At 43.3% G+C, this 26,992-nt stretch overlaps 1 non-coding gene across 1 annotated transcript; it reads left to right on the top strand.

The window, feature by feature from the left end:
• The first annotated feature begins 4,962 nt into the window (after positions 1–4,962).
• Positions 4,963–5,153, top strand: LOC138800223 (U2 spliceosomal RNA). Its single transcript, XR_011364423.1, has one exon. It is a non-coding gene; the product is annotated as a U2 spliceosomal RNA (small nuclear RNA).
• The last annotated feature ends 21,839 nt before the right edge of the window (positions 5,154–26,992 follow it).

The following is a 26,992-nucleotide window of genomic DNA, read 5'->3' as shown; positions in this document are numbered from 1 at the left end:
TGACAAACACATATGTGATCTATTAAAGTGGTACTCTTTCAAGAGCCAGCAATTGCCGAAGCTCCTGACTCCTGACACACACACTCAGCAGCGGCGGAGCACACCACTGGTTGCAGGGACGTGAAGATGGTGTCCTTAACAACCAGCCCCACCGGGGCGTTATATATATCTGTTCTGACCTTATTTTGGTATTTCTGACCTTGGCTTAGTTTCCTTGACTTCCCCCTTGTCTTCTGACATTGTACCTCAATGTCCTACTGTTTTTGACCCAGCTTGCTGACCCTTCTATTATTGTGTACTCTCTTTCTTGTCTTGTGTTTGCACCTTAGCCAGAGTAGCCTGCATTCTTCAGGTTAGGACCGTCCTGTTAAGGAATCAGGTTCCCCAAAAGGAAGGGACAGACTGTTGGGTTTAGTGCCAGGGTCTCAGTCTGTCTAGCGTCCGTATCATCACATATTCTCATTGTCAAAAGTTAGCCACTATCCACAGGATAGAGGATAACTAGTGGACTGGTTGGGCCATGACTGCTGGGATTACCACCAATTCTAAGATCAGCCAGCATTGGTGGATTATAATATGCTTGCTTTGAGGGTCTGCCAAGGACCCTGGGCTCCTGAGAGACCCATAACCACCCAAAATGGGCATAAACCTTATGTGCTGAATGGCCTCCCAACTGCAGTATTGCTTTGATTTGTGCAAAAACCACATCAGGGAGGCAATTCATCAATGCAGCAGGACCTTATACATGTGACTATGACATCACATAGGTCTTACAGAGTCTTCAAAGCACTATAGAGATGGATGAGAAGAGCTGTAGATATGTGGGGAAATGGGCAGGGAGGTCAATCTAGGGAGGTGAGGCCATAGGTAAGGGTGAACAGCTTGGGAGGGGGAGCTGAGGGGCAGGGTTTTTAAATCCAAGGTAAAAAGAGGCAGGGTGACCAGTTTCGGAGAGTGAGGTGGGAATCAGGGTGACCAGTCTGGGGTAAGGATTAAGCAAGGTGACCAGTCCAATGTAAAGGTGTCAGAATGGCCAGTTTGGGGTTAGCGCGCAGGGTCCCCAGTATTTTAAGGTCTGATAGAGGTCTGAAATAATGTTGCAATTTGATTTAGTGGGAAAGGGGTCAAATTATGTTATACTTAACTCTTTGATGACTCCCCTTCCCAGGACTTTAAAATTTAAAAAGTAGAAAAAAAAGTTTTTAAAACTACAAAAAAACTTTCGCAGGGAAAAAACCTTACCTAAAAAAAATGAAACTGGTGTTGCTGTACATGGACATGTCCGAACTATTTAAAGTGTGTCTGTAAAGATTTATGATCAATGACTATCATACGGAATTTAGAAAAATTACCATTGTGCACAGTGCTGCCCAATAGTCATTGTGCATAAAGCTTTACAGGGTTTCACTTTACACTTTGAATATAATGTTATTTTATTTGTTTTTGTAAATGCAAAGGATAAAACTTTATAAATAAAGATTTAAAGGAGAAGTCTCACCTATTTAAAAAAAATGTCATGCAGTCAGGGGGTGCGGGAAAATAATAAGCAAACCTAAACTCACCCGTCCCTTTGCCTCTGTCAGGCCGGGTCCTGCTGAAGACCACCGGAAGTCATTTTCTGCCAGTCAGTAACTGAGGTGGGACAAATCGGCTGAGCAGCCAATCGCTTAGCTGGGTACGTGACTTTGCAGAAATTTCTGCAACCATTGGGAATTTGTTAGGTTTATGATGCGAATTTGCACTTTTTTTTATTTTATTTTTACAAATTTTTATGGTGTACAAAGCAGAAGCTAATGATCTATTACATCAATTACAATTTTTAAAATAATATGTTCCTTTTTTTTTACTTACTTAAATAGTTTTATTGCTTTAATCTACCCCGGAATGTTTCAAGTGCCATTTTTTTTCTAGACAGACATAAACAAAAGCCAAAAGTAAGAATACTAAACGATATACCAGACTCATCTCTATTGACTATACCTTGGATAAAGGGCAGAAATCAATCAAATGTTGAACAGATTAACTTATCACCTAGTTAAATAGACTGTCAGTTTAGTCCGTCTCTTCTTGGCAGGGTGAATTCAAATGCATGCAAATTTCCCTCGTGGCTGACTACCTAGTATGGCGGAGCTGTCAAATAGTCATGACATGCAAAAATACATTAGCATTTTTTGTATAAAAAAAAGTACATTAGAAACCAAGTTGGTCGATTTTCTGATCATTTGCATGAAAAGCAAAATGGCCGTATTTACTTTTAAAAGTCTTTTTTTCCCCCCTTTTTTTGTATTGTTATTATTTAAGACATCCATCCAACAATTAACAAGGACTACATAAACCGGTTGGGGTCCCATGTGCCATCATTGTTTAGAGTCAGTGTTCCAGAAGTCATGCTTGTCACTTTCACTTGAAGATACAAAAAATGATTAGAAATTTGAAAAGAACCAATTATAGAGATGGTTGCGTTAGGAACTTGTGAATGTGTAACCACAATGCAGTCTCCCTGTCATTACCATAATTGAAAGAAGTGGGCAGAATTCATAAAATGTTTTCCTGCCTCAACTAAGGACTGTAAGCAATTTGTTCTCAGAGTACACCTGGCTGATATTTAGAGGTTACGCAGAAAGGCTTCACCCTATCTCAGGTGTCTTCAGGTGTTCACAAAACATAAAGAATTGGAATATAGTAACAGGTGGAATACAAACCTGCTTAAAAAAAACAACTTTTTTGAGTATGTTATATAACAAAATGTTAACCCCTTCATGACCTTTTCACTTACACTCGCACGCTTTTTTTTCCTCCTCACCTTCTAAGGTTCATAATGTTTTTATTTCTTGCAAATTTGACTTTTTATTGGCTCACTTTATTTTACTCCATATAAGTGTGCAATAGGCTGGCTATTCCTGGAGGTGTCAGTAACATGGAAAATGATTTAGGTTTATTAGATATGTGGCCCAAACAATGGAAACTGCAGATCGATGTTTCTAAATGCAAAATAATGTATTTAGGGAGGAGGAATCTTCTATCCGAGTATCATATCGGCAGTTCTGTGTTGGCAAAGACTTCAGAAGAGAAGGATTTAGGGGTAGAGATTTCTGACAGCCTTAAAATGAGCCACAAATGTAGCCAGGTGGTGGGGAAAACAAATCATTTGCTGGGCTGTATATATTTATAATGGTATGCTGGGCTGTATATATAATGTATGCTGGGCTGTATATATAATGGTATGCTGGGCTGTATATATAATGGTATGGCTGTATAGCTAGAGGTATAACCAGTAGGAAGAGGGAGATTGTGATCCCGCTGTATAGAGCTCTAGTGAGACCACATCTGGAATACTGTGTCCAGTTCTGGAAGCCTCACCTAAAATAGGATATTGACATAAAAAAGAACGGGTCCAAAGACGGCTACAAAAATGATGGAGGGTGTGAGGAATAAAATATATCAGGAAAGACTCAAGGATCTAAATCTGTATAGTCTGGAGGAAAAAGGCAATTGGGGGACATGATTAAAAACCTTTAAAGTGTCACTGTCGTTATAACTTTCAGAAACTTTCAACAGTAGATGTGATATAAAGCAAGTTTACAATTTACATTCATTTTTTTTATAAATATATTTCTCATGGAGAACACGGCACTTCCTGTTTTCTGACTCTTTTTTTTTCTTATGTGGCCATTTGAGCGCTCACAGAGAAAAGGCAGTCATATGAATTCCTGTATTTAAACTGTTTTTTTTCCACCAGCACAAGTCAGAAAATCTGCCTTTAGGAGACTGGACCTGGATACAGTAAGTATAGCTGTTATATAGCTGCCTTCAGGAGACTGGACCTGGATACAGTAAGTATAGCTGTTATATAGCTGCCTTCAGGAGACTGGACCTGGATACAGTGAGTATAGCTGTTATATAGCTGCCTTCAGGAGACTGGACCTGGATACAGTGAGTATAGCTGTTATATAGCTGCCTTCAGGAGACTGGACCTGGATACAGTGAGTATAGCTGTTATATAACTGCCTTCAGGAGACTGGACCTGGATACAGTAAGTATAGCTGTTATATAGATGCCTTTAGGAAACTGGATACAGTGAGTATAGCTGTTATATAGCTGCCTTCAGGAGACTGGACCTGGATACAGTAAGTATAGCTGTTATATAACTGCCTTCAGGAGACTGGACCTGGATACAGTAAGTATAGCTGTTATTTAGCTGCTTTAGGAGACTGGACCTGGATACAGTAAGTATAGCTGTTATATAGCTGCCTTCAGGAGACTGGACCTGGATTTCTGGTAAGATCAGCTTTGTTTTACAGAATGCTAAAAAAAATGAATAATGAATGTATATTGAAAACTTACTTTATATCACATCTACTGTTGATTTAGATTTTGAAAGTTATAACGGCAGCGACACTTTAAGCATGTAACAGGATTAAATAAGCTTCAAGAGGGAAGTGAACAAGAGGACACAGTGAGAGGTTAGTTGGGGGGAAAGATCAGAAACAACAGAATAAAAAATTATATTCCTAAAAGAGTAGTAGATGCTTGGTTCAAACTTCCAGCAGATGTACAGTAGTTGGTAAATCTACAGTAACTGAATGTAAACCTGCCTAGGTTAAACATATATCTATCCTAAGATAATAATAAAGGAAATAATATCTGGACAGACTAGAGGGACAAGGTGGTCTTTTTCTGCCAACAATCTTCTATGTTACTATGTCTCTACATAATCTAAGATGAGATAGATAGATAGATAGATAGATAGATAGATAGATAGATAGATAGATAGATAGATTTATGTGGTGAAACTAAATAAGTAAAATGGCACACTTATTTTAAACTTTCATCATGACAGGACATCTAAAGCTTTGGCTGTCCAGGTAAGATGGGAATTGTGGTTTTGCAACAACTGGAGGGCCAGGAGTTTAAAACCCCTGAACTAGATGCAGCATTTAATAGGTTAAATGATAGATCTGGATCGCTTCTTAGCCTTTTGGCTAAAAACAAGTGTAGTATCTGTTCTCATCAGTTTAGTATCTGATACGTTTCCTATCTAGGGACCATATATTACATGGATTTTAAGAACAGGGAAATGTAAAAAGAGCTTGCTCTGTCCTCTCCAGGCATTGACCTGGTATTGCAGTGCTTCCAGGTTCAGTGCACCAAAAAGGGAAAAAAAAAAAAAAAAAGATAGATAGATAGATCAGGGCCAGGTACACTGTGAAATCATGGTTAGGTGGATTTATCTAGGACTACCTACAGTCCACACTGTGAGAAAAAGGAAAGTTCTGCTTAAGCACTTGTTTATGGTCAACACATGAAATAATGACAAAATTAAGAGAGGTAACAGTTCATTGAGGACTAGAGCATGCTCAAGTCGATCCGAACCCGAACTTTCGGCATTTGATTAGCGGTGGCTGCTGAAGTTAGATAAAGCCCTAAGGCTATGTGGAAAACATGGATATAGTCATTGGCTGTATCCATGTTTTCCAGACAACCTTAGAGCTTTATCCAAGTTCAGCAGCCCTAGCTAATCAAATACCGAACATTCGGGTTCGGATCAACTCAAACCCGAACCCGGTTCGCTCATCTCTATTGAGGACCATCTTTGACAACTTAACACTTTGTTGGCTTAGGGCGACCCGTCTCTTCTACATATGCCCTTCAGGTGGAATTGTGCATCCACCTTAACCGAGAGTAAAGTCTTCTTCAGCAAGTATACTGCACAATTTGTGGAAAACCTCTACAGCAGAGTTTGAGCTTCTTGGACTTTATCTGGATCAGCATAGCAACACCGCTCCTAGTAGTACTAGGCTCTATAGTATACCCAGGGCTGACGTCAGCACAGGGCTTACCTGGGCAAGTGCTGGAGCCCAGATAGCTTCTAGGGGCCCAGAGAGGGAGAGGGCCCCAGTGTTCTTATGTTCCTGCTCACTGTAGTGCAGGGGGAGGAGATGAACATCAGAAGACACAGGAGAAGGAGCAGGACCTGCAGAGAGAGAAAGGGGTGAAGGACCTGATCACATGACCTGAAGGTCCTCAACCTAATATCGTGGAGAGCAGCCCGACAGAGAGGAAGAGGGAGAAGACTGAGCTTTAAGTGCTGCGTGTGTCAGTCAGTTAGTCAATGTCTGTGTCAGTCAGAGTCAGTCTGTCAGTCAGTTTCTGTTTCAGTAAAGTGTGTTTGTGTATGTTAGTGGTGTCCCAAGTGATTGTGCATAGTGTGTGGTTGATGGATGCATAGTGGATGGATGAGAGGCTGGCTGAGGCTATGTCGCACAAGGGCCCGCAAGAACCTGGAGCCAGCCCTGCCAGAATGCATAGCATATGATAAATCTTAGAGTTGAATGATCATGTTTGGTCGAGCATCGGGGTGCTAGACTGAGCACCTCTTGGTGCTTGGGTAAAGGTGGCCATACACCTTTAATAATTGATGGCCATAATTGTGTTTCTCTAAGACACATTAGAACTCTGGCAGAATGCTGGCAATTGCAGCCATACTGCTGAAATACTAATGTGTCTTGTAAAAAACTACTACATTTTTTCATTCTAATTTTTTTATATATTTGTTTAAAGGAGAAGTCCGTCCATTTTCTGGCAGCTGCCAGGGTGCGGGGGGGGGGGGGGGAATTTGATCAAGAGTAGGAACTTACCTTTTCCGGTGCCTGGGGTGTGGAAGTAATTTTCCCCTTAGTTGTGATGATGTCATGACTTGGGGGAAAATGCCTGTCCCGGCTGATGGACTGGCCGCTCATCCAATCAGTGACTGGAGTGGCATCCCGCCCCAGTCACTGACGGGCTGATTGGCCAGTCCATTATCCGGGGTCCCAGAGGGCCCAGAGGCCGAGCCCGGGGTCCCGAGGCTATACACCACGGGCACGTGAGAGTTAAGTTCCTACTTCTCCTTTACACATTCCTTATATATACAAAAATTGCAATGAAAAAATGTTATAGGTCTGCTTAGCACTCTCCACTCTGCTGAGCAGAGTGAACCTGGGTAAATGCTTAAGTCTCCCATTAAATTCGATCGGGTTCCATACCCAAGTCGAGCACTGAAGCATTGAAAAATGCTCAACTCGAGTAATGAGCAATCCAGAATTTAAAGAGGACCTGTCACCCCGGCTGCCGGGCCAGAGCCTGCCCAACCCCCTCGGTGGAGCTACATAAACTTACCCCTTCCACGTAGTCCCACTCCTGGACCCGGTCCCGCCGTTGGAAGCTGTGTGTGCGCTTTATGCTAATTAGCATAAACTCCGACGTCCATAGAGAATGGGTAAGCATATGGGGCTCCACCAGGGGTCAGACAGGCTCTGCCCCGGGAACCGGGGTGACAGATTCCCTTTAAGTACTAATAAATCTGAAAATCTTTCAAGGGGTACCTGCTCTGGATAAGGAGCTAGTGTTCTCATGAAGGTGCCCTTCTTCAGAAGTTCCATTTTATAAAGCCAGTATGAATTTAAGAGACCGCACAGACCAAGACAGAATGCTGTACATTGACATTACTCAGATGTCAGACTACGGGAACCGTTATATTGGTTAGAGCCCTTTCTAATTTTTAATACCTGTCAGTAATTGAGAATGTTCTATAAAGTGGATCGACCTATTGTTGTTTGTGATGTCAGCTTAGGATAAAACGTTCAGAAAGAAAGTATCTCCTTATTTCCTCAGGCTGCCATCTATTTTCCGGGTGGCTTATATTTGCTTGTTGAAAAACATACAACACTATCAGAAGATTAGAAAACTAATTTAGATGGCCTTAGGAGTTAATGCCATAGATATTGCATTTACAACCTTGATTATTTTTTTTTTATATATTTCCATTCTCTACCCATTCCCAAGAAAGATGATATATGAAAAGGGTTACGCCTTGAAGTCTTTTCATTTTTTTTTTCCTCCAGAATTGTACATGCGTGAGGAAATTTCAATCAAAATAGATGAAATTGGGCAGTCAAAATAAATAATAATATAAGTTATTAATAAAATAAAAGACGCGTTTTCTCTATTACTTTGGCAACGTTCAAACAGATCATTTTATTTTCAGGGAAAATTTTTACTTTCCCTCAGGCAACTATGAGATGGAATGTGCAGGTACAAATGCTTAATTGTAGTTAGTACTGACTTCTTAGAGATATACCATCATAATAGTAGCCATGAGGAGTTTCAAGCCTAACTCTAAATAGGCTGCAAGTGTGACTGACGCATTTCGCAGTCAGGAATGTGCTCACTGCAGTTGTCTATCTATCTATCTATCTAAGAAATGCAATATTTACAAACAGGTTACATAATTACAATAAAGTAAATAAATAAACAAATAAAATATTATTTTCCTTTATGGATCCAGTGCTAGCTTCCAGGAGGTTGCGGTAAGGAGTCTGGCTGCAGCCAGGAGTGGTTTGGTCAGCTGTTAGGTTGTTTGTGGGAGGATAGTGGGAAGGAACTTTAGGGGACAGGTCTCGGGGGTACTTTAGGTAATCTCACTTACATGGGAGGAGATTTGTTTGTTCAGTATACCTTGGTAGTGCCAACACATATGCGTATAGGAGCCTGGGGTCGTACTGCGCCTAAAGCACATGTCTGGGTAGTATGGTTTAATTTTCTGGAATTTAGAAGAGGTTTGGCACCAATGGGATAAGACTTTATAGCCATTCTCCTATAGTCTCCTATGTCCCACCCCAGTCACTGACTGGCTGAGGGGGCATTTCTCAGCTGGGTTGGAATTTTAGAGGATAGGGAGCTGCAAGAGGCCAGCAGGGGTCTGAGGGTAGTGCTGCTGCATCTACCGAGGCACAGGTACAGGTAAGAATAATTCCTTATTATGTTACCCCCACCTCCTGCCCACCTGGGATTTTTACATGTCGGCTGGAGTTCTCCTTTAACTCCTTAACCCCTTAAGGACACAGGGCGTAAATGTACTCCCTGGTGTCACTAGAGGGATTCAGAGTGGGGCCGCGCGGCAACCCAGCTCTGAACTGCCGTGACCCACTCACCCTGACCGCTAATTAGCCTTTTAAATGCAGCTGTCAAAGTTGATAGCTGCATTTAAAAGACTATTTTCCCCCATCAGTTGTGGTCTAGTGGGGGGGATGCCTCCCCCGCAATGCGATTGGGGAGGAGTAATCCCCGCATCTTTACCGGGTGGTTGTCTGCACCGTAATGGCGCTAATCCCGGCTCGGTAATCTATTGCAATAGAACACTGATCTCATTGATCTATGCAGTATATCTATACTGCATAGATATCAATGAGAGATTAGAGCAGTCATACTAGAAACAAATAACCCTAACCCCAGTGGGACTTCGAGAAAGTGTGTAAAAAAAAAAATAATTTTATTAATAAAAAAATCCCCTCCCCTAACAAAAGTCTGAATCACCCCCTTTCCCCATTTTATAAATAAAAATAAATAAATAAACATATTTGGTATCGCCGCGTGCGTAATTGCCCGAAATATTAGTTTATTTCCTTCCTCATCACGCTCGGTAAATGGCGTAAGCGCAAAAAAATCCAAAGTGCAAAATTGCGCATTTTTTGGTCATATGAAATCCAGAAAAATTGTAATAAAAAGTTATCAAAAAGTCGTATATGCTCAAACAAGGTACCGATAGAAAGAACACATCATGGTGCAAAATATGACACCTCACACAGCCCCATAGACCAAAGAATAAAAGCGCTATAAGCATGGTCATAAAGCAATTTTAAGGAACATTTATTTTTTAAAAGGTTTGAATTTTTTAAAAGCCATCAAATAAAATAAAAGTTACACAACTTACATATCGTTGTAATTGCACTGACTTGAGGAACATGGATAACAAGTCAGTTTTACCCTAGAGCGAATGGCGTAAACACAAAACCTCCCCAAATTTTTTTTTAAAAAAAAGGTGTTTTATTTTTAATTTCACCACACATTAAATTTTTTTCTGGTTTTGCAGCATACTTAATGCAAAAATTTACACATTTAGTGGCACGAAAAAATAAGGGCTCATGTGAGTCTCTAGGTGAAAAAAATGCAAGTGCTTTGGCTTTTTAAGCACAATGAGGAAAAAACGAAAGCGCAAAAATAGAAATTGGCCCGATCCTTAAGGGGTTAATAACTGTCTATGTGCAACAATTCAGGAAAAATTTAAAGTAAAATTTTAAGGGAACAAATCAGCCCAATTGGGCGGATATGGTTCCCTGAACCGCTGTATACAGCTCCTACATCAGCCGCGGCACGTACTGGGTGTGGCTGCAGCAGGAGCTGTATACCCGAAAAAAAGCAGTTTAATCCCCTGAGCGCGTGACAGGTAGAGGAGGGAGGTAAACATGTGGACGGCTTCCCGCCCGTATCTATTCACCGCTCTCTCCCTTTCAGCGCGCTCGGAGGGAAGATTGACAGGCAGAGAGGCCAGTAACGGACCTCTCTGCCTGTCATTCATCCCCTCAGAGGGCGCTGACAGGCAGAGAATGGTGACTAGACAGAGACAGGGAGCCGCCCAGATGACTACCTTCCCGTCTCTGCCTGTCACGTGTCGGGTGGTTAAACTGCTTTTTTTCGGGTATACAGCTTCTGCTGTACCGCGGCTGCTCCAGGAGCTATATACAGCGGTTCAGGGAACCATATCAGCCCAACTGGGCTGATTGGTTCCCTTTAAAGTAAAAATATGACCACAGTTCCCTTTAGCAATTGCTCTTAGTTACTAAAATACAGTCTCTGAATGCACCTGGAGTGCAACAGTGTTGCGGGTATACTCAAGGCCGGCTCCAGATTCTTGCGGGCCCTCGGGCGACAGAGCCTCAGCAGGCCTCTCATCCATCCACTATGCATCCATCATCCACACACTATGCACAAGTACTTGGTACACCACTAACATACACAAACACACTTTACTGACACTGACTGACAGACTGACTCTGACTGACACAGACATTGACTAACTGACTGGCTCTGACTGACACTGACACACTCAGACACTGACACACGCAGCACTTACAACTCAGTCTTCTCCCTCTTCCTCTCTGTCGGGCTGCTCTCCACAATGTTAGGTTGAGGGCCTTCAGGTCATGTGATCAGGTCCTTCACCCTTTTCTCTCTCTGCAGGTCCTGCTCTTTCTCCTGTGTCTTCTGATGTTCATCCCCTCCCCCTGCACTACAGTGAGCAGGAACATAAAAACACTGGGGCCCTCTCCCTCACTGAGCCCCGGCATTTGCCCAGGTAAGCCCTGTGCTGACATCGGCCCTGCATTCTGGACATTTTCTTTGAGAAGACAAACCCACTCGAACACAGGTGACAAACTCATGGCCTTCCAGCTGTTACAAAACTACAATTCCCATCATGCCTGGACAGCTAAAGCTTTGGCTGTCCAGCCATGATGGGATTTGAAGTTTTGTGTCACAGAGAGAGGTCACGGGGGCAGCCCGGAGCACAGGACGCCGCCGCGACCTCTCTCTGCCCCATGCAGCCGCCGGGGTCCATGTGCAGAGACCCGGCGCTGCTACCAGTTCGGCCCCCGGGGGCGCCTTACCTCGCCCCGCTCCTGTCTCCGTCTGTGCCGGCCGGCGCGCGTCCCCGCCTCCTAGGGCGCGTGCGCCGGCTGTCTCAGATTTAAAGGGCCAGTCCGCCACTAATTGGAGGTTTGCACCAATCACTCCCTATAAATCCCAGCATGCCCTGTCCCTCGTGTTGGAACCTCTACATGCTTCCCATAGCGTTTGGCCCAGCTCCCTGTTGTTCCTGACCCTCAGTCCTTGTTCCTTGTTCCAGTCCGCTGACCAGGCCCCTAGTCCCTGTCCGCTGCCTTCCTATTGTTCCTGAGTACCGTCTGTCACCTGTGATTACGCCTACAAACCTCTGCCTGCACTATCTCCTGCCTACTGCTCCTGCCACGCTTCGCCTGCCGTCACTAGCAACCAAGACAGGGGTAGCGACCTGGGGGTCGCCTGCCGCAGCAAGCCCATCCCGCCAAACCAGCGGCCCCTTAGACTCCACTCCCTGGTGTGGTTACTACCATCGCTAGTGACGGTTCAGTGGATCCACGACTCCAGGCGTTGCATTTTGCAACAGCTGGAGGGCCTGAGTTTGACACTCCTGCACTAGAAGATCTTTAAAAAAGAAATCTTGAATGGTCACCTCAAAGAGGCTTAAAGGCGTAATCTTGCTTTTAAAGAGGGTATACCAATCTCAGCATGATAGAGTATAATATGCTGGTCTGGGACCCCCACCAACCCATAGACCAGGATGAGCAGCACCATGTTTATTCTCTTTGGTGCTTTCTTACAGCACTGGGGTTGTGGGTTTAAATCCCACCAAAGACAACATCTGCAAGTAGTTTGTATGTTCGCCCAGTATTTTCGTGGGTTTCCTCCCACACTCCAAAAAAACACTGATGAATTTTGGCAATGTAATGACAAGCTATGTATAGTGTTGCAGAATTTGTTGGCTCTATATAAATAAAGGAACCATTATAATTGTTGAGCGCTCAGCTTGGCAATGTTTGGAAACCCCATAGAAAATTAATGAAGCGCTGGCTGGGCATACAAAGTATGCTCTGTTCATTCTGGAAGACATTTAAAGGGATTATCCGGTCTTAGAAAAACATGGCCAATTTCTTCCATAAAAAGTACAACTTTTATCCTCAGTTCATTTGTAGGTTTTGTAGCTCAGTTCCATTAAACTAAATGGATCTGAATTGCAATACCACACACAACCCAAGGACAGGGGTGGTGCTGTTTGTGCAAGAAAGCAGCTGGGTTTCTTGTAATCCTGGATAATTCCTTTAAGATCCTATCTACAGATTACAGTCCCAGCAATCAGACCCCCATATTATTACCAATGTAAAGGGAGCACTTAAGGTGTATCTGTCGTTATAACTTTCAAAATCTAAATCAGCAGTAGATGTGATATAAAGTAAGTTTGCAATCTACATTCATTATTTTTATTATTTTTTGTAATGCTGTAAAACAAAGTTGTACTTACCAGAAATCCAGGTCCAGTCTCCTGAAGGCAGATTTTCTGGTTGAAAAAACTACACACAAAACACAGGAATTCCGGCCACTACAGAGAGTCATAGCGCAATGCGTCCATCAGTCACATGACTGCCTTCTCTGTGAGCGCTCAGATGGCCTGGGATACACTGGACTTCCTGTTTTTTGTGTCAGAAAACAGGAAGTGGCGTTTTTTCCATGATAACTTAAAAAAAAATAAAAATGAATGTAAATTGCAAACTTGTTTTACATCGCATCTACTGTTTATTTAGGTTTTAAAAGCTACATCGACAGTGACACTTTAAATGCTCAAGTGCTTGTTTCTCGAGTGAATAATTTTTCAATGCTCGAGTGCTCAACTTGAGTAATGAGCCCCATTGAAAGCAATGGGAGATTTGAGCACTTAACCAAGTGCCCCCCTGTGCAGCATAGCGGCGGGTACCTGGTAAACCTGAAATCCTAAAAAGTGACAGCATAGCCCCCAGTCTGTCTTCTTTTTGGGGACAGGACACCGTTGCAGCCGCCGATTGGCTGAGCAGTAATAATAAAGATACAAGATAGAAGACTGAAGCTATAAGTGTAATCCCTACCTTAAATTAACTTTTTGTTATCCTGTTTTGGTGCTCATCTCCCTCCACCCCACCCCTCTCCTTTCCATAGACAATAATGGAGACAGGGGGGAGAGCTTCAAACTGCTTTTTCATAATAAAAATGAATTTTTCAGCTTATAAACCCAATTACAAAGTTTCTTAAAATCGCCTATACTATTGGTTTCGGGAAAAACAAATTAAACAACAGTGACACTTTAAGGCTCCCAAACACCAGCACTAAAGACGCCAGGAGTACAGAGCTGTGACACGCGGCTCTATTCATTCTCTATGGAGCTGCCGGAGAGAGCAGAGTGAAGCACTCTGCTTTTTCTGGCAGCTTTATAGATAAGTATAGAGCTGCGGGTCACATGCCAACCCGCAGCTCTTTTCAAAACAAAGGAGCCTGGGGCTGATCTGGAGATCACTAGGGGGCACAGAGTTCAGACCCCCTAGCCCCACCATCTGCAATTTATCACCTATCCTGTGGATAGAGGCCTAGTAAGTTTTAATCAGAGAACCTCATTAAGGTTGACTATTTATGCCCAACCTGCCAAAATTCAGCTCCGAAGCTCGGCAATATAAGTCTATAGGTCTTTGGAGCAGCATTGACAGGGGCAGAGGAGATACAAATAGGAGCAGAGGTAATAATAACTGTGTGTTAACCCCAACCACTTTATGTCTATAGCTGCTATGCAGACTAAGGGCCCTATTACACAGAGCAATTACCTGCCGAATCAGGCCGATACAGGCAGATATTGCTCCCTGTAATAAAGACAATGATCAGCTGAGGAACCAATCAATAGCTGATCATTGTCTTTTAACATGTTTAAAAATTATCAGCTATTGGCTACACATCACTACGCATAATAGCTGATGCACGGAGATTCAAGAATAAAGAATATTCCCCTAGTGTTCTTCTTCCTTGTTTCTGTGATTCCCAGCTCCCAGCAGCCTCCTCTGGCACTTCCGAACCAGTCTCTGAAGTGACAAGCTGTGTAATTTGCTGAGCAGCCTTTGACTTAGGAGACAGGGCCAGAAGTGTGAGTTGCAGCTGCGGAATCCCATTGACAAGGCTGGAGGACACAAGGGAAACATGGGCAGGTAAGTATACATCTTTATTATTTTACACCTTAAGGCTATGTTCACACTACGTATATTTCAGTCAGTATTGTGGTCCTCATATTGCAACCAAAACCAGGAGTGGATTAAAAACACAGAAAGGCTCTGTTCACACAATGTTAAAATTGAGTGGATGGCCGCCATTTAATGGCAAATATTTGCTGTCATTTTAGAACAACGATCGTTAATCGTTAACAATTATGCGAACGATAATCGTCCAGTGGAATAGGGCCCTAAGCCACCCCTCCAGCCCCAACCCCCGCGGTCGATGTCTGTGCATGTAGTAGCTGACAGGTCGTGCATGCTTGCTCCTAATTATCGGGCTGTGTAATATAGCCCTAAGTGAGCACTGATCTAGCAGATCGGCAATCGCTTAACCAGGCTATTGGGCCATGTAAGGGTCCATTTACACAGAAAGATTATCTGACAGATTATTTGCCAAAGATTTGAAGCCAAAGCCAGGAATGGATTTGAAAAGGGGAGAAATCTCAGGCTTTCCTTTATGACCTGATCTCTGTTTATAGTCTATTTCTGGCTTTGGCTTCAAATCTTTGGCAGATAATCTGTCAGATAATCTTTTTGTGTAAATGGACCCTAATGCTGGGTTTGCACAGAACGATTATCTTGCGAATTTGCACGATAACGATCGAATTCGAACGATAATCGTACGTGTAAATGCAGCGAACGATCGAACGACGAGCGAGAAATCGTTCATTTTGATCTTTTAACAGGTTCTTAAATCATCGTTCGTCGTTCGCAAAAAGTTCGCCGATCGTTCCGTGTAAACAGTCGTTCACTGATTTTTCCTATGTGCGAGATAGGCTTAAAGCGATCGGAAAACGATTGGAAAACGAATTTTCTGTACGATATATCGTTCCATCTAAACGCTGATCGTTATAAAAGAAAAATCGTTACTTAGAAATCGTTAATCGTTAATACGATTGGGCGAATTATCGCTCCGTGTAAACCCAGCATAATACGGCCCTAATGTATCTCCATGGCAGCAGACAACAAACCCCCATGTAGTCTGATCCTGCAGTCATTCTGCCTGCTGAACAATACACAAACCTGATCTCATAGCTGGAGTCCTGATACCTGGAATTGTTCAGTTTTAACTTGTTTTCTCAGATCAAAGCGTCTTCAATATTGTGTTATAAAACTACAGAAACATTTTAAATAAAAACATAGTGATTCATAACCCCAGTGTCAAAGAAATAATGGTTCTAGAAGGAGCTTTTGCCTAGAAAGAGTTATTGCTAGGGGAATATTAGTATCAGAAGAGTCTGAAATCTGAATTCTGGATGAGATGATTCCATAAACACTGCTTGTCTGGGGTTACGTGTTACCTGCGCTGATCAGAAAGAGACAAAGACTGAGAGTATTGGATTTCCTTTGTGATTTTGATTGTTACAATTAAAAATAATTACAATCATAATAAATAGAACTATTCTGAAAAGTGAATAAACCTGATTATAATGTGGGGGAGTATTTATTTTTTTTTTTTTTTTATTTTTTTTTTTTGCTATGGTATGTTTGTTGCTTATGGCATTGTCCTACATAATTAGCTGTTTATTTCTTTATTTTCCATGTTTATGTATTTGCAAGATAGCACACACAAGAAACTATTGCTGACTCCAAGAAGAATCTTATAAAACCTTCCTCGTTTTTTTTTTTCTCTAGTTTACCAGATCTTCTACTTCATGTGAAACTCTTGAAATAAAATCCCATGAGTTATCCCTTCATAGACACCAAACATCAATAGAAAGGGAAAAGTAGAACATTCAGGGAGTTTTCTGAAATGAATTGGATACTTGTCTATCTTTATATTCAGCTGGGCATTCACCAGAATCTATGATGAAAAGTGTTACAATTTTTTTTCTCCTGAATGTTCCACACAAATTACTTGCTATTTTCAACCTTACAATGAGCTGTTTGTAAAGTTTTTCTTCCCATTAATTTTTTCTTAATTCGGTCGGGTGTTTTATTTGGATTTTTGTGCATCGAAGAGTTAAAAAAAATCATTTGAGAAATAAAAGGAACTCTAAATGTCTTGTCATCAAAATTAACATCGAAAGTTCAGAGATATTGATAAAATAAGACGGGCGCTACAAAAATGGTGGTTGGTCTGAAGTATAAGGGTCTGTCCACATACAGACTCGCAGCGTAAATCTTGCTGCGAGTCTGGCAAGTTTCTATTACATGAATCGGTCCGTTGGTCTGCAGAAACACTTTGAAGCTGCTGAAAATTCTCACTTCCTGGTCCGCTCTGTTTCTTTTTTTTAAAAGGTTTTATTTTTGTAATTTTAATGAAGGACAATCCAATAACAAAATAAGATCCACACACCCAACCAAGGCTGTCTATAGACATCGGGTCGCACCTTGTACATGTAGGCAGTGAAGTTTCACACAGATGACGTGCAAGAAATTGAAAGAGAAACATAACCTGCTAACTTATAGTCCGTGTATACAACAGGATATTCAGTTCCAGGACTAAACTCTGTCATCAGTAGGAGCCCAATCAGCTGATTTTAGCAGGAATGGAGCGGCCCAAAGCCCAGGCCTCGCGGCCAACAAAACAAAAAGGGGGGGGGGAAACCATACACCACAAACACATGTACTCATCATCCACACACTGCAACCTACCTGCCCCCCCACCCCCTAACCCCAACGGAGGGACAGGTCATCTCCAATTATACCTGCACCGGGGAAGCAGTATCAGGTACCGCCAACCACTGCGACCAGATCTTATCAAATTTTTTAGGGCAGTTTCTCTTTTGATAGAGCACCCTATACAAGGGAACATAGGAATTCACTAATGTTTTCCATTGCGAGAGAGACGGGGTTTCAGGAGACTTCCATGCCATAATCACCACCTTCCTGGCGCAAAATAACAAAATCCGGAAAAAAAGACGCCGGTACGTACCAAAAACCACGGTGTCTATAACACCCAGTAAACATACCTGGGGAGACAGAATCCGAGGAAACTCAAAATGCCGGTGTAGAAACAATAATACCGAGGACCAGAAAGGTAGCACCTTAGGGCATAAAAACACAGAATGTAGGAGAGTTCCCGTGTCACTCTGACAACGGAAACAATTGTCATCAGATGCCATTCCCATCAGTTTCAGGTGGGCCGGGGTATAATAGACCCGGTGCAAGAATCTGAACTGTATCAGAATATCACGGGCACTCACAACAGAGGACAGAAAGTAATCCGTAACATCCTCCCAGTCATCAGCTGTAAGTTCAGGGATATCCGCTAGCCATTTAGTATATGCTTTATCATATGGTTTTGGGCCCATAGACTGAAGAAGGGCGTATATATTAGTCAGGGGTTTGTCCAGATCTTCCGTTCGCAACAGGGTCTCCAGGGTAGACTCCGCTAGGGAAACAGCACCTGTCCCAAACTCAGCCCGCACCAACTGTCCCAACTGCAGGTATCTAAATGGGTGAATTGGAGGGCAGTTTACCGAGCTTTGCAGATCCCGAGCCGACAGGAGCCCAAGCGATCCAGAGAATAGTTGACCCAGATATTTTAAGCCTCTAGCTGTCCAATATCTTATTTCCGGATGCCCGGCAAAGCGAGGCAAATGTGGATTCACCCACAGAGGAGTTTTTGGCGACAGCCAAGAGGTAGCGTCAGTCAATTTCCTCTGAGACTGAGCCCACGCCACTACTACCACCCTCACCGGAAGTATGGGGGCGTCACCCGGCCTTTTATACCTGTACAGCGAATTCGCTAGCCCTTCAAACGAACCCGCTAGAGCCCCATACAGTGACGTGGCTGCGTTGCTATAGTCCAAGTCAAGCCACCAATGGGCATAAACCAATTGTGAGGCAAGATAATAAGCATAGAAGTTAGGCGCAGCCAGTCCGCCACACTCTTTGGGTGCCGTCCGCTCTGTTTCTACTCCTCTGTCCTCGTCCTCCCTTCTGAGACAGAGGTCACATGATCTGTCTCCTCTGTTGCCAGGCGAGTTGTAAAACCTCATCTGTAACCCCGCCCACCAATGACATATATATGCCAAATCTGTAAGTTTTGTATTTTTTGCATCAGTTTTTGATGGAATAAATTACACTTTTGTGCACTTTACATCTGGAGTACTGCAGATTATCTGTGATTATCTATTCATCTACACAGATAGATTAGAGAAAGAGAGAGATGAAACAACAGTGTCTCCTTTCCTCTATAATACTCAGGAGAGGCTACTGTTTTCTCACCCTTGACCAGTTGATCACTGTGTAATGTCAGTGGTGGATGGGGTAACAGATGAGGCTTTACAGCTTGCCTGGCAACAGGGGAGAGAGATCATGTGACCTCTGTCTCAGAAGGGAGGGGGAGGACAGAGAATCAAATGAATAGAACGAAAATATATTTTCATTCTCTTCTTTTTTTTTTGTATATTTTGTCCCTTGATGGAATGTTTAAACGATATGTACAAAAATTAGAAAGAATAAATGCAATAGGTTTCTGCAAGACAGCAGGGGGCACCTGGTTAAATGCTTAAGTCTCCCACTTATTTCAATAGGGAGTATAGTTCCCAGCAGCAGCAACAGTGCAGTATGGAACAAGATATATAAAAGAGTATGGAACACGATGGACAAGGCAGGAGAGGTGGGGTTGTGTAGGGCAAGTAGTAGGACTGAAGCAGGACAGCACCCTGGGCAGCATTTGGCTGAATGGGCTGTCACTGCTGAAATAAGTCCACCTCGGAATTGGTGGCAGTACAGGAGGACACCGGGGGGGGGGGGGGGGCAAAATAAGAAGTTTCTTATTGTCTATTCAGAGAAGCAATATCGTATTTTTCATTTTATAAGATGCAGCTTTAGCAAGAAAGTATCTTGTTAAAAAGTGCCTGCGTCTTATATTCAGAAGACAGGCCGCCCTGACTTCTCCCCTGATGGTTGGGCACTGTGCCCGACTGCTGGATGAGCTGTGCAGCTACTGATAGCTGCACAGTCCTCTCCCTTCTACTACCAGACATTGATCAGTGAGATCAGTACTAGGCATGTGGGAGCTGATTGACCTTCACCTTCAGTGATGTCAGCAAATCACACTGTGACATCACTGAAGGTTCTGCAGGTCCTTCAGTTACTGTTCTGGGTGTGCTCTACAGATACTGTAAGTAAATACAATCTGTATTTAAATGTGTCTGCATGCATGTAGCAGATCTGTTTGTGTATGGTGGTGTAGCTGAGGTGTGTGTGTCTGTCTGTCTTTATGTTGATACGGCGCTGTGCATGCCTGTGGGTATTTATGTAACAGAGCTGATTGTGTATGATGCAGCAGAGATTCATATGTGTATGATGTAACTGGGACGTTCTTTAGCTGTCTGGCCTCCCCTGCAATGACGGCTTTTGGTACATTATTCTAGTTTGGGGTTACTAATTGGCCTTTGGGTGCGGCTTAATTAAAAAGTCCTTTGAGTTTAATAGTAAAAACGGAGAAAGGACGTTGACAAAAGAAAAACTGTATGTGATTAACTAATAAAAAACGTCCGCTGTTTGCAAAAGATGTCCGAAAATAATGATCATGTTCATTATTTTGGCGTCCGCTGTAAAAACGTCCGTTACTCAATACACTGTGTGCATTGGCCGTCCGTCTTCCCATTGACTTCAATGCATTGCCATTGCAGTCAGTTAAATCGCGTTAAAAACTGACGTTTTATGAAATATCAAAATCGGGAGCCTTTTCTCAATTTTTGACGTTGTGTGAACAAAGCCTTACAAAGGGTGACAATAATAAAGTTATCAAACTATTGATAGAAAGTCAGTGTAGTTGCATTGACGTTAGAGTAGACTGAATGATTGGTTTTGTTAGCGTTCAGCCTGTATGCAGCTTCCATATGAATTATGAGGACACAGTCATAAAAGATTTCCTTCTTTTTTTTTTCTTCTCTGTATTAAGGTTTCTTAAATGATTTGACTTTGATATTTCACAGCATACATGACTTGTTTGTTTTGGCTTTTGTACAAATAAGAGTTTGATTTAATACCTCATCTCCAATCCCATATGTGTTTTCCGCAGTTTAGACAATCATTAGCAGAATACTTTTGCAATTGTAGAGGCTGTGATAAATGTACAAGGTTTCTCAAAAGAAAAATCAAAGTGAGTTTAAAAACTTTCTTGGTTCCAGTTTTTCTTTAGGTCCCGTGCACACAGCCCTATTGCAGGTTTTATGCACATTGTAATATTATGGTTGCATTTTAGGACCTCCATAGATGTTCCTCTGTATAGTTCTTTCATATGGAGTTATGAGAAGACCGGCGAGGTGCAGGGAGTGTTAGTTTGGAGTTAACTTCCGCCGGGTCAGCTGTAGTGATGGTGTGGTAGCTGAGTGGGTCAAGGGTCACTTGGGCACTTGGACAGTCTTGGCACCTCACCAGCCCATAAAAAGGAGTTAACCTAAGTGTAGTGATGTGTGTGCAGGTGCAGAAGAGACAAGCCAGAGTCTGGTGCTTCCGAAAAATAGAAAAGTTTACTGGAAGTGCAATACAAATGCAATACAAGGAATATTGGTGGCAGAACAAAGTCCAGTGCGATACAATTGTTGCAGTCCGGTAGCAACAGTCCAGTGCATACAGTTGAGGTAGATACTCATACTCACAGAGGACTTTTCTAGTCCTGAACACCTTATGCCCCCTAGTTGCGAGCTACCCATCCAAGGTGGGTAATAAGAGCCCCAGGCCTTGTTATCTGGGTTGAGCAGACTCCCGAGGTTTCCCAGTTGTCCTGCACTGGAATACGTAGACCTGTTTTACTGTACCTTTGTTCCACTGGGGTAAGTTCCTATGACACTTGAGGTAACTGCCCTGCATGGTTTGGAGAGGTTCACGGCATGGGCAAGGTGATCCCTGTTGGGCTTCTCTCCCCCTGTAAAGGCTTAGCACTGTATACTGGTTCTAGTGCTCAACAGAACAAAACTTGTAGCGTGCTAGCTGTGTCCCTGTTAGGGGATTTAGCTTCTCCAAAGACCCTTTCTGTTTGCTTTCTCTCACACTGAAAACAGACTGAGAACTGACTGGCTTCCGCCACGGGGAACTAGGTCCTAACCTCAGGGATCTAACTAACCTTAGCTGTAATTGGTAGGCTGTGTATGCAGAGAACAGAGTGAAAGAGATAGGCTAGAGAAAAGAGGAAAAGCACCCGCACCTGTGAGTGGACAAAAGGCAACACGTGACATTCAATAGTTAACCCCTGCAAGACTTCAACAAGTTACACAAAACACATTAGTGACTCTTAGTGGGAAAACACCTCATCCCACTTGTGTGAGCCTGAGAGAGTTACTTACTTGGGTGCAACAGAGGTAAGGGGGCCGTACCGGGTTACTACAGTTACAAATAGAGCTGAGCGAACTTTGAGCATACTCCTGTTCATCTGAACCCAAGAGGGCAACAGAGTGGCTGCTGAAGTTGGATTCAGCCCTCGCTTAACTCTAGGTATCAATGGCCAGTGGTTAGTAATTGTCTAGATGTAGCCGAAACCATTGACAGTAACATCTAGTTCAGGGATGGGCAACCTGTGGTCCTCCATCTGTTCATAATGGGAACTGTAGTTTTGCAACAGCTGGAAGACATAAGGTTCCCCATCCCTGATCTAGATAGTTGAATGACTGGTGTCAGAGCTAGTTTTGATGCCAATCACTGACGCCAGGTATGTTTTATGAGGCGGCATGCCAACCTTATGATGAAGAGTGCAGTTCTTTTTATTTATGTCTCCTTTAGGCTCCTTTTAGAACACACGGCCGTTCCGCGACTTAAGTACCGGCCGGGTGATCTTTCCAGCCACGGAGCTCTGACGCGGGTGCATCAGCGCGCGCCCGCATCAGAGCTTTCCATAGCCCACAGTGAAGCAAGCGGCCGGAGCCGCTTGCTTCACTGTGTGAACTGACAGGTCTTTCTGCGGCTGGAATTCACTGAATTTCTGCCGCAAAAAAACTGACATGTCAGTTTTTTTCCGGCGCCGCATGGGATCCTGGCCGGAGCGTACACACATCATATGCGCTCCGGCCAGGATCCCATTAAAAATAAGGCTATGTTCCACCACTCAAAACTACAGCCGTAGTTCTGCGGCGAGAACTACGGCCGTAGTTTTACGTAGTGTGAACATAGCCTTATGATGTGTTGTATTGTGCCCAAATAATATATGGGATCCGAATAAACATGCTATGTAATGCCCCAATAACACTAAGGACATGCAGGGCAGCATCCAATTTAAAAGAGAAGTCCAGGGCAATAGAAAATAGTTGTTTCAGGCAGGGGGTGGGTGTGACATAATAAGGAACCTATAGTTACCGATCCCTGTGCCCTCGCAGCTCTGCGTCCTGCTCCTGAACCCCCCATGATTCTTCATATCTCCTTCCTGCCATATCTTGATCCAGCCAACGAATGCCCCGTTTTGCCAGTCAATGACTGAGGAGGGACACCGCTGCAGTCACTGACTGGCAGAATGGACTATCTCCCACCCTTTCCTGCTGACACACCAAGAAAAGGAGAAAAAATGACAATCGTTGGGGTACGTGAGCCCGGTGATGCAGCACTGCAAGGAATGGGGACTGGTAAGTATAGGTTCTTTATTATTTATTACGCGATTGGCTGAGCACAGTTATGCTCAGCCAATCGCGGCTGAGCAGCTGATGATGCAGCCGCGTCACTAGCCGCTCAGCCGCAATTGGCTGAGCATAACTGTGCTCAGCCAATCGCAGCTGAGCACAGTTATGACGCGGCGGAGGGGGGACGGCGGCAGCAATTCAGCCGTCCGTCCGAAGATGACGTTTGGCACAAGATGGCGGACGGGCTTGACACAGATCAGGTACACACTTCCGGGTACACGGGTGGGGGTGGTGGGACATGGGGAAGGGGGCGATTCACAGACATAACATACATTACAAAGTTGTATAACTTTGTAATGTGTGTTATTCTGTGAATATTTTTTTAGCGCCGCACTACCCCTTTAAGGTGTTTTTTTTTTTTTTTTTCTTTTGCAAATTTCTCTATAGTGCAACATTGTAACTTGTTAATAGCAATGCATCAGAGAAAACTAAATGCAGCCTTATAAGAGCCATATAATGTAATGTAAGAAAAGATGTCATTACACCTAAATTATTGTATTTAAATTAAAAATTCAAAATTCTACATCCTTGTTTGTGTTATTTCAGGAGCATGCAAACAATTCCCTTTTGTCCTCCCACACAGTATTCTCTGGATGCGTAGATTGACTAATATCAGCTAATTTGCACACATTCGCCTTTCATACACCCACGCCCCTGCACTTGATTGATAGCAGTATCACTATACCATATGTTGATTGTTTTCATTGGCCGAGTCCTTTCTATACAGACTTCCATTCACATCCTGCATTCCTCATTCCGACCATTGTTGGTTTATCCTACCAGCCGTATAAGGTACAGTTCAATGGATTTGTTAAATGGTAACTTAAAATTAGTTATGGATCCTGCCTTCTATCTCATTTCTTGTGGGATGACAGTATGGGCTACCCAAAAATATGAGTAGCTTTTCCCCAAGGGTAGACATGATAGATGGAGGAGCTAGTAGACCAGCAGAGATGGGTGCATGTGCTGTACCATCTGCGTGGTATCCACATATCTAAGGAATTACTCATGACCAGACCACTTATCATCAGCTGAAAGCTACATTTATTATTAACCGTTGCAAAACATGGCAAGGAAAGGGTGAACGGGCATCTAGACACAGAGAAGCAAACAGAGGCATAAATGGTATCAATGCCTGTATCTCAGAACATATGAATACAAGATATCCACAATACTTTATGTGATCCCTCTTCCAAATTCTCCAGGTGCCACAGACCTGAATGGATAATATATGACAGATCTGGTCAGGGCCGGCTCCAGGTTTTTGCAGGCCCTCGGGCGACAGAGCCTCAGCGGGCCCCTCATTCATCCCCTATGCACCCATAATCCACACACTATGCACAACCGCTGGCACTGACTGACACAGACATTGACTGACTGACACAGACACACTCAGACACTGACGCGAACAGCACTTACAGCTCAGTCTTCTCCTTCTTCCTCTCTGTCTGGCTGCTCTCTACACTGTGGGGTTGAGGACCTTCTGGTCATGTGATCAGGTCCTTCACTCTTATCTCTCTCTCTGTGCAGGTCCTACTTCATCTCCTGTGTCTTTTGATGTTCAGCCCGCTCACCCTGCGCTACAGTTAGTGGGCTAAACATTACAACAGCCCTTTCTCCCTCTCTGGGCCCCTACAGACACTGTGGGCCCCGGCACTTGCCCAGGTAAGCCCTGTGCAAACACCGGCCCTGGATCTGGTCCAAATATATTTTTCCTAAGATAGTATATACTGTTAAAGCAACTCTGTACCGCGACCGGGACCGCGGCTATTAGCGGGCATGGTCCAATCGCCATGCCCGCTAATCAGGTAATCAGATGCAGCTGTCAAAGGTGACAGCTGCATCCGATTACCGGATGCAGCACTTCAATGGTGTCTAGTGGCGGAGATTTCTCCCCCGGACGTTGTCCCTGAGGAGCGATCTCCGTATCTTCAGCCGGCAGGGGTCTCCGCCAAGATGGCACTGATCCCAGCTCAGCACTCGCTTGTTTTCGGCTGCAGCAGCCAAAAGCCAAAAGTGCCGTTCTCATTGATCTATGCTGCATATCTATGCAGCATAGATCTCAATGAGAGATCAGAGTGTATATAATAGAAGTCCCCCAGGGGGAATAACCCTAACCCCAGGGGGGCTTCTAGTATAAGTGTAAAAAAAAAAAAAAAAAAAGTGTTGTTGTCAATAAAAAGCCCCCTCCCCTAATAAAAGTTTGAATCACCCCCTTTCCCCAGGTTATAAATAAAAATAAATAAATAAACATGTTTGCTATCGCCGCCTGCGTTATCGCCCGAACTATTAATTAATCACATTACTAATCTCGCACGGTGAACGGCATAAGCGCAAAAAAATCCCAAAGTGCAAAATTGCGCATTTGTGGTCGCATCAAATCCCGAAAAATTGTAATAAAAAGCGATCAAAAAGTCTTATATGCGCAATCAAGGTACCAATAAGAAGAACACATCATGGCGCAAAAAATGACACTTCACACAGCCCCATAGACCAAAGGATAAAAGCGCTATAAGCCTGGGAATGGAGCAATTTTAAGGAACATATAAGGAACTCGTAATATAAAAGTTATACATGTTATATATCGTTTTAATCATATCAATTATATAACAAGTCAGTTTTACCCCAGGGTGAATGGCGTAAAAACAAATACCTCTCAAATAAACAAAATGCGGGGGGGATGCTTTCAATTTCACCACACATTGAATTTTTTTCTGGTTTCACAGTGTACTTTATGAAAAAATTCAGCCTGTCATTGCAAAGAACAATTAGTGGCGCAAAAAATAAGGGCTCATGTGGGTTTCTAGGTGGAAAAATGGAAGTGCTATGGCTTTTTAAGCACAAGGAGGAAAAAACGAAAACACAAAAATCGAAATTGGCCCGGTCCTTTATTTTGAATACAGCCACGGGTAAGGCACGTGACCCGCAGCTCTACTCATTCCTATGGAGCCGCCAGAAAGAGCCAATATACTGTCTCCAACAGCTCCATTCATTCTCTGTGGAGCCAGTGGAGAGAGAGATGAGTCCACCACTCGGCTCCTTCCGGCAGCTTCTTAGACAATTATCAGAGCCGCAGGTCACGTGCCGTACCTGTGGCTGTATTCAACAAAGAAGCCAGGGGCCGATCTGGAGATCCCCTGAGGTTTGACCCACCACAATCTCTTATTTGTCTTACCTATCTTGTGGATACAGATGAGAAAACTGCAGTCCCTAAAAAACACATACATCTGTGTTTTGTTTAAATGGTCACTGTGGTTTCAACTCACTTCTCTCCATTTCAGCCTATTCCTAACAATCACTTTATTCACCGAAAATGTACTTGTTACTTACAACTCTAGTGTCTTGGCCACTAAGTGTTTTACTTCTCTGCAATCTACTGTTCACTGCTTGTTGTCAGAGGGAATTTGTCTCTAGTAACAGACAGAGCAAGACAAATTACAGAAAGCTTGGGTGGTGATGTATCAAGTGCAAGAGGAGAGGAGTGAACCAGAGAAACCATGGACTGTGTACCTGCAAGAGCAAGTCTGCCAGCTGAAGAGAATCCACACTGTTCCTCAGGTAAACAAGGCTTCCTTCTCATCTCTGACCACTTGTAATTCCCCCATTCATACATACCAGTGTACCTTTTGCTATATGTTCACAGTGCTGCAGTGTAACTTCCCTCTCCTCCCTTGAAGTTCTCAACACCAGCAGCTACAACAGTAGCAGTCCAGTGTTTAGTATAACCCT

The sequence above is a fragment of the Dendropsophus ebraccatus genome, chromosome 8 (genome assembly GCF_027789765.1).
Source record: "Dendropsophus ebraccatus isolate aDenEbr1 chromosome 8, aDenEbr1.pat, whole genome shotgun sequence".
NCBI classification, from domain to species: Eukaryota; Metazoa; Chordata; class Amphibia; order Anura; family Hylidae; genus Dendropsophus; species Dendropsophus ebraccatus.
This window is presented reverse-complemented; position numbering and strand designations above follow the sequence as displayed.